Genomic DNA, 13,160 nt, shown 5'->3' on the forward strand with positions numbered 1-13,160 from the left:
CTTGTTTTCTTACATTTCCTACTTACTTCATGCCATTAAACATGAATTTAATCAAAAATAGCAAAAGTTTGGACGCTAACCTTGATTTAGCTAATTCCCAAAGCTTGATAACTCCTCTTTTTCTCTTTCTTTTTGCTGCCCAAGACTTGCTTTAGATGTAAGGGTAAATATTTGTGAAGGGAAACCAGGGTTTTGGGGTGATTTGGGTGGTGAACTCAAGCTTGGTGAAGCTTTAATGGTGGAAGGGAGAAGGGAGGGCTTCAGATGGAAGAAGAAATGAAAAAGAAATCTGATTTTTTTTTTTTCTTTCATTTCTGCCCATTTAACTTATTTTAAGTGAGTTATAGCCATGTGTCACCATGTGATTGGGTGGAGGCACACTAATGACATCATGTGATGTCATAATTTCCTATTTAATTTATTTTCTTTTTCTTTTCTTTTCTACTCAATTTCAATTTAATTTGTACTAATATTTATTCATATTTTATGTCATAATAATTATTTACTTAACTGGACAAGTCGGCCAAAAATCACCTCTGAAGGCAATGTTTGGTTTAATAGACTAAAATTGTCTGTACCGATTGAAAAAATTTTCTAAGCATTTTCTTGGCATTCTAATGCTATAGAAACCTCAATGACTCTTCTCTGGAGTTCCAAAAATTATTTTATGAATTTTCTCCTGGGTTTATTGTCACACCCTACCCCTCTGTAAGGCATAACATGATCCCGTAGTATACCTAATGAATTACCAACTCCGTCTATTGATAACCCATTAAATACACTACAAGGGATTTTAAAAACTTTTCTTACTTCTTTTACAGTGGTGAGCACTATTTACAGGTGTTAAAGACTTTGGTGAACTGAGTGAAATAACTAACTCAATTGGTTTATTTGGAATTTCTGTAAAAATTTTAGCAGAGTGCCATCTGTATTTTGGATAAAACAGTTCTTCAGAAAACCTGTAAAAAGCACTTCAATAATTTTCCAAATCTCAACTCCAATACATTTCTCAACACAACATTTTTCTCAATTCAAATCCATAGAAATTTTTCAAAGTCTGAGATAAGGAAATATAATACAATTTTTACAATCCAAAACAACTCATAATTATTTTACAACTTCAAGGTACAATTTGAATTTACAACTGCTCAAAACCAAAAACAATATGTACATACAGTGTCATACATTATAGTACAAAATGCAAAATATTGGTATACTCATTATACCCGAAAAATCTCTCGCTGGAGGTATATGCAGCCTAGTCTGCTGCCCTGTCTGTCTCTCTACCTGCGACAGCAATTAAAAAGCTATCGCTGAGACAATGTCTCAGTGGTGCACAACATTAACCAAATACAATTTAATCACAATTCATAATTCATGTAAATAGTGGATACTTAAAACCATAGTCAAATTTAAGACAATAACTGTCAACAAGAATTTAAACTCCATTTGTCAATATCACAATAATTTTCCATAAGTCAGATCATGTTTGAATTCAAAAGACAGTATATGTCAATGAGAGTTTAAATCAATTTCACAATCTCACAATACATAATAATGCAATTTAGTCGAATAATTTAAGAATACAGTGTTGCCAATTCATTCACAACTTAAGCCATGACACAAATTTTCCGATCAATGCCGCGTTGTACACCACGACAAAGCAATCACAACCTCACTAATCGAAATCAATGAGGAAGGGGAGCTAGCTATATAATGAGTACTCATCCGATCACCTCAACTGGTAAACCAGAGAGGGAGAAAAATAAAAGATCACGACTCCATAAATGGAGAAGGAAAATAAACGATCACAACCCCTTAAATGGAGAAGGAATGATACGATACTGTCATGCTAAGTGTGAACACAAAATCAATTCCAAACATTTTATTCAAATGATTCGTGAGAATCCAATAAATTTCCAAACTCATAGTTTCATTCATAAAATGGCAACCCAATTCATAATTAACTTCAATTTCCACAAAAACCATTTACAGTGCTTTTCAATCAATAAGTTTCCATCAATATCATTCAAACAATTTTTCACAGTTTCAAACCATTCACAATGTTTTTCAATCAATAAGTGTCCACCAAACACATTTCTACAATTTAAAACAATGATATGCAAATAGTCAATATTTATTTCCATTGAAAATAATTCAAAAGAAACAGTTGTTGTGCACAAACACAATTTAAAACAATAATATACAAATATTCAATATTTATTTCAATTGAAAAATTCAAAAGCAATAGCCGTTGTGCACAAACCTCTGATATTTGTCTCCTGGTCTTGACTCAGTATTTCTTTCCCTTTTGCTGAGTCCTTGTTAACTGAGAAACACAATTTGAAGTGTTTCAGTACTAAATTAAACTGTCTCTATCGATGGTGTTTGGTAAACAATGCACTGAACTCAATTATTCACTTAATCACCTAATATACCGACCCTCATTGCGTTTTAGGTAAATTAGGTTTTAGTTTCGTTAATATGTCACATTTGATAGGGTTTTAGGTTTGGTACGTTTTACCAAAGTCATTTCCTTGTTTAGTGCATTTTAATGCAAATTGCTGGATTCCGGGACACTGGTTTGACCTAACCGGACGATCTAGTTCCCTCAGTTTTCGGGTCTCGGTCGAAACTACAAACTTGTAGATCTAGGTCTTATTGCACACGGGGCAAAATTTCAGGTCAATCCGAGTTAAGTAGACTGAGTTATGGTCATTATACTATTGCTGGTCAAATGGTACCATTTTAGGTCAATTTTAGGTCAAATTGGTCAATTCTGGTTCGGCCAGTTTTTGGACCCGAACTTGTGCAAGTTGTTTGACTTGCTTATGGTCATTTCTGGGCTTTTGTGTCTTAATAAGACTTGTAGGTATGGGTCTTAACTATTCTTGGTCAAAATTTCAGGTCAATTGGACCTGGTTTGAGTGAGTTATGGCCTAAACACTCACTGCTGCCCAATTGGTCATTTTTCAGGTCCTAATTGCACCTAATCCGAATTGGTCATTTTCTTAGGTCACCTTGCAAGCAGAATTTTGGTATGGTTTCTCAATGAAAGTTGGCACATTTTGTGCCTAGTTTCACCTCAAATTGGTCTCATACCAATTGAGGTTACACATTTAAGGTTATAGGCTAAAATGTACACTGCCCTCACTATGCCTTTCACACCCCACTTCAAACACACATTTAACTTGCAAAGTTTACTTCCATACCCTACCAATCTGTTTTGGTACATTACCAAAAGCATTATCTACTTTACATTAACATTATTTTGGGCAGATTACCATTACCCTCAACACACCAAATATCATTCACAATTACAATTTCTAATTACCATTACAAACACACCTAACCATTACAAATTTTACATACACTTTACAATATCAATCTACATACATCTCATCAACCTTCTAGGTCAATATTCTGCCCACACTTCCTTCAATATATACCATTACTCAAGTGTCCCCAAGCTGCATAAACCATTCTTCAACATCAAAGTGCCATCCAATTTACCAATTCCCATCCAAGTGCATAAATCACCATATAAACATGAAATAATTCACTAGGTTACTAATTTCTCATGATCAACACCATTTCTCATCAATTATATGCACAAATATCTCATAAAAAACGTGACTCATGGCTGTCCAAAATGAAAACAACAATAACCCTTCAAACTCAAAATTTTCCTTCACCAAACCAACACCCATAACATGAACATAAACTTTAACAAAGAAATTCTCAAAAATGCAAACTTACCTTTAATTGTAACTTGCTAAACCTTCACCAAACTTCTCAAAATTGGTATCAATATCTTCCTTGTGATGTGTAGACCATTTTTCATAAAGCTACTTAAGGGATTGAAGTTGAAATGGAGGAGAAGATGAGGTTTGAAGCAAAATGGCTATGGAGTTTTCTTAGGGAGCTTGTTACGGTATTGTTGAAGATGTCGCAATGGGATTTTGCGGTCGCCCGGACGATCACTCACCGAAGTGGGAAAAAGTGAGGAGTTGCCACCTTAGTTTTGAGGGTAACTAAAGAAAACCATTTGAGAAGATAAATAAAGAATGAAACCACTTTAAGACAGAGATTCTAGGTTCGGGGTCCGTAAACGGGTGGGGAAGGTGTTAGGCACCCCACCTCGTCCCTTAATAAGGGTAAGTAGGTTTAATTTTGCGTCCTTTATAAATTAGTTAGAAGGGCTTGGACGGGAATGTTAATCCTTTTGGTAAGAGGAATATTTGGTTTTTCACTAATTAGGATTACCCAGATACACAAGTAAATGAGACAACCTTAGTGAGCGAGTGTGAGAGTCGGATAGGAACTCTCCTCCGACCTCTTTTAAGTTATTTATTAAAGTTTTGAGGGGAGACCGGATAAGAACTCTCCTCCGATCCCCTTTAAGTTATTTATTTTTAGGATGAGACCGGATAAGAACTCTCCTCCGATCTCCTTTAGAGTTATTTATTGATGTTTTGAGTTGAGACCGGATAAGAACTCTCCTCCGATCTCTATTTAATGTTTATTAAAATTTTGAAGGGAGACCGGATAAGAACTCTCCTCCGATCTCTTTTAGACGTTTATTAAAATTTTGGGGGGAGACCGGATAAGAACCCTCCTCCGATCTCTTTCGGGTTAGCAGGAGCCTGGAAGGGGCTTTGCCGATCTCCCGAATTTCAATTTCAGCTACATGTCACAAGAACCTAAAACTAAGGTTTCTGGCATTCAAAAATGCTGGAGATAAGGTTTCTTGATACCCTATGACTAAATGGGTAATACTAAACTTGATTTACCGACCTTCCATGTAGTCATTTTACGCATACCTATTAATGTCCGATCTGTTCTGTCTAGTTTATTTTGGTTTTATTCCTCTTCATGGTATCTTGCGAATTCCCGCTCACGCCGGCTATTAGTTTGGCTATTTTCCTGACGTGTTATTCAAGCTTTCTCTTTTAAAAGAGACCCTTAAGTTGCAGATACCTATATTTTGCCTGACCACTTACACGCTACTAGGAGCTAAAAGCTCGTATTCAGAAATGACGAAAATTGATGAAATGATGGACCGATCACTAAAGAGAATTCGAGTAACGTTCTTTGAGATTTTTTTTGCTTAGAATAAACTCAGAGAAAACCGCGTACGTAAAGAGAACAAAGAAAGTGCGAAAAGTAAACGCAAATACTTAATAAGACAGTAATATGAACTCTTACGTGAGGAGCCAAATATATTGAAATAATCGTGAGGTGGTAAATAGTGATGAAGATGGCGGATTGATCACTGGAGTTGATGTCCATCGTGAATCCGAGATATGCTTTAGCTAAAAGGTAACCAGGTAAGAACCAGGTGGAAGGAAGTTGAGCTTGAACAGAGGAAAAGAAAGCAGAGATGATGAGAGTATGACCAGATAATGAACAAACTGGAAATGTAGAGTTCCAGTATTCAAAATCTTTTTCAAGAAAACACTCCTGAAAACTAGTTTCAAAAGTCTTTTAATCACTACAAAACAGCAGAGTAACAAATCCGAATGAAGTTTCGAATTCCTCCACGATAATAGCAGCCTCTTGTCTATATTTTTGTCCGTTCTTGAACAGCTTTTTCATGCAGTATTTATAGGAATCGGGTGCTCCCATGAAGGGTCGTGGATTTATTTTGAGGAGATGGAGGGTCAAGATTTTGAAGTACATGATCGAATGTTCGTGAATTAAAGAGAATCAAAACAAATGGTCGAGATCGCTTCTCGTAATATTTGTCCTTTTCCTCTTTTAACTGACGGTCTTGAATCCTCTTGTCCGAACGATCCGAGGGCTAAGAGTGAAAGACGCTGGTATTGTCGTCTTCTCTTTTGATCCAAGGGTTCCGGATTCATCCTTACAAGTGAGATCAACGGTGGAGATTGGGATGTACAGGACTGTCATGACATACCCTGGCACCTGTCAGCATTGAGGGCGATTCTTAGGCGTATGCGGTGGAGATCTCGTCGCCACGCTTTAACTACCTCTACGGCGATTCGACGACGGTTATTGGGATTTGTCTTATTCTTTTGTCTTCCGATCCTCCTAGCTCCTATTCCGATCTCTCATGCCGATCTCCTATCTCCGATCTCTTTTATCCCTTGATCACCGATTCGTCCAAGCATTAATTGCATCTCGATTCTCAAGCGCCCGCTTGCTTTCCGCTCAAAGAATAAATGCTCATTTTCCCCTATATATACCGTCGACGAGACATTTTCTTCATCCGACTTTCCTCTCTTCATTTCTTACTTACCTTGTTCTAGCCGCCCTGAGAAGTTCGGCTATAATCGAGGCTTTGATCTTTTCCGATGGTTTTCCTTTCTCACCGATCAAAATTTACGATCCCGTGATTGGATGATCCTAATTGACGATGGTGAGAGAACCGGATTTGACCGATCCGTATTGCGGGCCTCGGTTGTACCGATCTCGAGTTGCTCAACCGAGTTCATTCGGCTTCTCATCACATTGAGTGTTCCGACAATGATTCTCGATCCACATTGGGTGTTCGGCACGGATGAAGCATCCGTCGGCAATATCCTTGGGATCGCTTATAAATCGATCCTTAGATCACCGGTGGTATCCCCAGGATCGCTTATAAACCGATTCTTAGATCGCCCTTCGTATAGGATTTTCGCCGTCTCAGAGATCGCCCAAATGATGTAATTCTTCAATGTAATCGATCTCTAGAGATCTCCCAAATGATGTAGTTAGACCTTTATTGTAATCCGATCCCTAGAGATCGCCCAAATGATGTAATCGATCTCTTGAAAATAAAGACTTTACTTTGCTGTTATCATTTTATTATTTTGCATTGATTATTTTCCGATCTCCGATGTGATTATCCAATCGATTCTTTACCCGAATGACCCTTAATCGATCCTTTATTCAAAATGTTTAACTCATTATGCCGATCTCTAATTAACCGATCTCGTAACATTCGGTTATTTGAGAACAAATTGCCGAGTCCCACCAATCGATGTGTCTTGCTAGAACTTCGCGAGCATTAAATGCTCGGACTAGTATAAATAGGGGCGGGAGGGTTAGCCGCTTGTTCTCTCATTCCTTTCTCACCTCTTGTTCGCAACTTCAAGTTCTCTCCTTTTCTCCGCTTCTTCCGACGCCATCGGACTCCGTAAGGGCTTTAATCCTCTTTTAGTTTAAGTTCTTTGTTTCTTTTGAAAATGAGCGGTGCCAAGGTCGAGAGCGCGAGCCCTCCTTCCATTCAGTTCTCATGGTCATCGTCGATGAAGAAGAGGCATCGGGCCCAAATGCAACCTAAACCCCTAGGGTCTCTCGCCTGTGCCTGGGTCGGGTCATACCATCAAGGCTTGCACCACCTTCAAGGAGAGACCTTCCTATAGACGAGCTTCCGCTGGTTCTTCGAACTCCGATCTGCAATCGCTTGTTCAAGAATACAATATTTGTCCCGATTCATATGAGCTGATCAAGTGCTATGGCGATCTTCGTGTCGATCACTCTTTTGAAGAGAATGACATGGTCATGGTGTACGAGGAATGCTTAAAGGCCGGCCCGAGGTTCCCTCTAGCCGATTTCTATAAGGAGGTCCTAAAACTTCACCGAGCATCCATTGTTCAAATCCACCCCAACTCGTGGCGGATCTTGGTAGCTTTCCGAGGTCTATGCCGAGCTAAGGGAATCAGACCTACGGCTAAGGTGTTCGCCGAGCCGCATGCACTAACTCGCCAAAGGATGACGAACACGGTTCTTTCAGCGAAGCCTCGTTATGACTCTTTTCCGATCTGCCCTCATCCCTTAAGAATTGGAAGAACCGGTTCTTCATTCTGAGGAGTAAGGATCCGAGCTGCTTTGAGGACTTTCCTCGTAGCTGGTGGTACCAGGGGCCCCTGCTTCCGAAGCACATTACCTTGAGTCAAGAGGAAAGCTCAATGGTGATGGAGCAAAAGTCGTGCCGCCACTCTAAAATATTCTGTCCAAATGCGGTGATCGCCGAATCGCACCATTGGACCATGCAATCGATCACCGGCCGAGATCGCGAACTTCCGCTCTCGACTCGGCATTGGTATTTTCTATATCTCGCTCGGGACCTTAGCGATCTCACTAACCTCTTTTTCTGCGTGTATGGCGGGTGGTGAGGGTTCTAGGAAGCGGAAGAAGGAAAGAGAGATCTCCGGAAGGTAAAGGAGATGAAGCGTTGAACGTCTTCAAACACCCGGCCACGAACCTGGGAGATACAAAGAGACCCGCCTCAACCTTCGGTCCGCCGACCATTGAGGCTGCCGATCTCCTCCTAGATCGGAAGAGCACCCGCCTCTCTCGCTTATTCCAAGCACGGAAAGGAGCCTTCTCAATCTTCTCGAGGACCTCTTCTCGTGGCGCCGACATCGATCGATCGCTTGAAGAATAACCGATCATAGGGAGAACTCCGATTTTGCCAAAGTCCCGGATCTACCATCTTCTTTCAAGAGGATCGACAGCTATCCTGAATGGTCTCGATGATATCTTGACTCGAACCATGAGCCTAAACGTGGAGTGAACCGTGAACCATGATTCGGGAAAAGATTAAGCGTCTGGGTAAGGAGGTTGGGAAGAAAAATCAGGAATTGACTTCCCTCCGATCCCAACTCTCATCCGCTCGGGATTATATATCTCAAGTCGAGGGACGGGCGAAGTACCATGAAGACCAGCTGGCCGAAAGGTCTCGTGACTTGGCTGAAAGTGAACGGGCTCTCAGAGAAGTCCGGGCACTTCGTGCCAACGGCCGCCAGTCGCTCAACTTGTAGAGGAGCTTAACGCGAAGGATAAGGAGCTTTCGGAGAAAGAAAAAGAGCTCAAGGAAAAGGATGAAGAGATGGTGTCGGGAATAGCCGGAGCCTATGTGAATGCTCATAAGGATCTCTTGGCCGAACTTCAAAAGCGCTATCCTGAAGAGGACTTCTCTTGGATGGACGACCTGGCTCCCGGGGGCGATGGTGAAGATAGTGAGGAGGAGGGCGAGGAAGAGAGAGAGAGTGAGCAGAATGTAAATCAGGCTGGGGGTGATCCCCCAGCCGAATAACTTGTACAAATTATGAAATGAAATGGAATATCTCTTTTGTTCAATGAATGGAAAATCTTTGAATTGCCTAAGTATTTGATTGTATGAGCATAGCGAAACATGGACTAAATGCCATTATTAATCTAAGTATAAAAGATCGGAAAGCACAATAAGCATGAGATCGGTGGGGGAGAAATGCTGAACGGGACTTGATTAAAATTGAAAATTTAACTTGAACACTTAAGATCGGAACCCTCGTTAAACCGAACCAAAACTTTAGCTCTTAATCTTCCGAAAAGGAGGTCGGCAATAAAACTGGTAGGAAAAGATCTAGTGCCAGTTCGTTTTATTTATCAACAGAGATCAGGAATATACTTGACAGGTCCGGAAATTCGACAACGGGTTTGAGAGGTCGGTAAATGATTTGAGAGATCGGCGAGGCTTAATGAATATGAGGACTCAGCATTAATTCAATTCTTTGTGAGGAGAGATCGGAAATGTGACCGCCTATCAGAGAGGGATCGGAAACGTGATTAGCTGTTCAAAGAAGAATTTTTATTGATTCTAGGGATCGGCCAAAATATGGTGTCGACAGCTGCCCCTCTTTACATAATTTCTATTAAAGGAAAAATTTCCATATAGGAATTATGTAAAGATTCAGACTCATATTTTGGACGATTAGGTGTTCGAAATTAGGGAACTAAAGCACACCTAAGTTAATGACCTAGAAAATTAAAATCAACTTGGATCTAGAAACCAGAGGTTGATAACAGGAATGTAAATTGCATGAAATTAAAATCAACTTAGATCAAGGAACCAGAGGTTGATAATAGAAATGTAAATTGCATGAAATTAAAATCAACTTAGATCAAGGAACCAGAGGTTGATAACAGAAATGTAAATTGCATGAAATTAAAATCAACTTAGATCAAGGAACCAGAGGTTGATAACAGAAATGTAAATTGCATGAAATTAAAATCAACTTAGATCAAGGAACCAGAGGTTGATAACAGAAATTAAAATCAACTTAGATCAAGGAACCAGAGGTTGATGGTGGAATTGCAGGAAATTAAAATCAACTTAGATCAAGGAACCAGAGGTTGATAACAGAAATGTAAATTGCAGAAAATTAAAATCAACTTAGATCAAGGAACCAGAGGTTGATAACAGAAATGTAAATTGCATGAAATTAAAATCAACTTAGATCAAGGAACCAGAGGTTGATAACAGAAATGTAAATTAAAATCAACTTAGATCAAGGAACCAGAGGTTGATGGTGGAATTGCAGGAAATTAAAATCAACTTACAAAACAAGTCTGACTTTGGCACATGAAGTTATTCCCTGACAAAGTGTACTTAACAAGATAATGAAGGCGGACGATTAATGGAGGAGGAGTTGTAAGGTCTGACCTATGACCTCGTTCTTTCGAATGTCCCTTTTCCGTTCCCGACTTTCTCCTTATTCTTCGGAAAGCGCCCTTGTGGGTTTTCACTGTCCATTCGACCAGAAGCGCCCTTTCGGGTTTTCACCTCTATTTTTTTTTTTTTTTTTTTTTTTTTTTTTTTCGGCGGCTATTCCCTGCAAATCTCATAGTAAAGTATGCGAGGTTATCAATTTTTAAATTCAAATCTTATGGCAGAAATTTAACTAATCAATAGCGCATTAGTCAAAGAGAAAGTATATTATAAAAAAGTGAGCAAGCAGAAAACAAAAGGTATGATTGGAGTATAACTTTATCATTGCTTTATGAAAAATAGTCTTTCATAGGATAATGAAAGGTACAAGGATATATCTCATATATTCTTTTTAGTTGGTTTTGAAGTCTTTTTACTGCCATATTCCAAGTTCTCTGAAGTCCCTTGCCGTGATTGCCTCTCTATCCGCGGTTTCATGCCCCTTCCTTATTCCTCCGCTTTGGTTCTTGGGACGCCCTTTGGTTTTCACCCCAAGAAGGTTTTTTTTTTTTTTTTTTTTTAGGACGCCTTCGGGTTTTCATCCCTTCTCCTTTTATGCATAGTATCTCTTGACAAAGGTCGGCATTCATGTGTCTCGAATTCTTCACCGCCCATGTGGGTCAAGATCAAGGCTCCTCCAAGAAACGCCTTTAACCACATAGGGTCCTCGTAGGTTGGTGACCATTTGCCCCGGGTTCGCTTTTGGTTTGGTAGTACTTTCTTTAGAACTAAGTCCCCGGGTAGGAATTCCCGTGGGCGCACGTTTTATCAAATGCTCGCCATTCTCCTCCGATATAATTGCCCGTGACATGTCCTGTTAACCTTTTCTCATCCAAAGAAGTTTAACTGATCCAACCTCGACTGGATCCATTCTGACTCACCAATGCCTGATTCCTTCAGAATCCTTAGGGAAGGAATTTCAACCTCAACGGGTAATACTGCTTCCATCCCGTAGACCAGTGAGTACGGAGTTGCCCCAGTTGAGGTTCTTATGGAAGTCCGGTATGCATGAAGAGCGTAGGGGAGCATGTCATGCCAATCCCTATATGTGACCGTCATTTTCCGGATTATCCTCTTTAGATTTTTGTTCGCGGCTTCCACCGCTCCATTCATCTGGGGACGGTATGGGGAGGAATTGAGATGTCGGATTCTGTATTGATCACACAGCTTCTGAATCTTCGGACCATTCAGGTTCTTGTCATTATCAGTGACAATTTCATTCGGGAGACCATGCCGGCATATGATATTGTTTCTGAAGAATTTGAGAAACGTGTTCTGCGTGATGTGAGCATATGATGTCGCCTCGACCCACTTGGAGAAATAGTCGATGGCTACAAGGATGAATCTGTGCCCATTGGATGCCTTGGGATTGATGGGACCAATCACATCTATGCCCCACATTGCAAAAGGCCACGGTGAGACGAGATTGAACAGCTTGTGAGGTGGCACATTTATCGGATCTGCGTAAATCTGACACTTGTGGCACTTCCGGAAATACTCGATGCAATCCTTTTCCATTGTGGTCCAAAAATACCCACGCCGCATGATTTGCTTGGCCATCATGTGTCCATTGGCGTGAGTTGCACAATTTCCCTCATGAGTTTCAAAAAGGATTCTCTTTGCCTCCTTTGCATCCACACATCTCAATAATTCACCGTTGGAGCTTCTTTTGTATAGGGTTTCCCAGGAAAATACCCCAATGCTAACCTTCAATCATCTTCTTTTCATTTTTGCTTGCCCTCAAGGGAATTCTCCTGGTTCTACAAGAGACTGTGATGTCGTGATACCAAGGCTTTCCATCGAGCTCTTCTTCAATCATGAAGCAATAGGTCGCTCATCCCTTACTTTAATCTTCAACGTCTCAAACGTCGCTCTTCTTCGATTTGAGCCATAACAGCTAGAGTAGCTAAGGCGTCGAGAAATTGATTCTTGTCTCTACTCGGATGAGTGAAAGAGATTTCTTCGAATTCCCGATCATCTCCATGAAGTATTTCGGTAGGGGATTAGCTTGGGATCCTTGGTTTGCCATTCTCCTTGACTGATAAATTATCGAGCGAGTCTCCATACACCTCCAACTTTCTGATTTTCATCTCTATAGCAAAGTGTAGACCCATTACACAAGCTTCATATTCTCATGACATTGTTGGTACAACAAATCCCAACTTAGCAGCCTATTGGGAAGTGCTTTCTTCCGGGATACTAGTACAGCTCCAATTCCATTCTGATAAATTGACTGCCCGTCAAAATACATTTCCCACACATCGATCGACCCCTCTTCTTCGCAGCCTACTTCATTAATATGTTCGCTGTGAACTCAAAATCCAGAGCTTCATAATCCGGATAGGGTTTTCCGCTAGGAGGTCAAGAATTACACTACCTTTCACCGCTTCCGGTCATGTAGACTATATCATATTGGGAGAGTATAACTGCCACTTGGCTATCCTTCCCGCACGAATGGGCTTTCGAATACGATTCGATAGGATCCATCCGAGATAAGCCATGTCTTGTGATTCAACATGTAGTGCTTGAGGCGATTCACTCTGTGCTAACGCAGCAAGTCTTTTCTAAGAAAGAGTACCTTGACTCACAATCATTGAACTTCTTGCTCGTAGTAAATGGCCCTCTCTTTTCGGCCAGATCATCATGTGTCCCAAAACACATCCCATAGAGCTCGTTGGAC

Source organism: Hevea brasiliensis, chromosome 5 (genome assembly GCF_030052815.1).
Source record: "Hevea brasiliensis isolate MT/VB/25A 57/8 chromosome 5, ASM3005281v1, whole genome shotgun sequence".
NCBI lineage: Eukaryota > Viridiplantae > Streptophyta > Magnoliopsida > Malpighiales > Euphorbiaceae > Hevea > Hevea brasiliensis.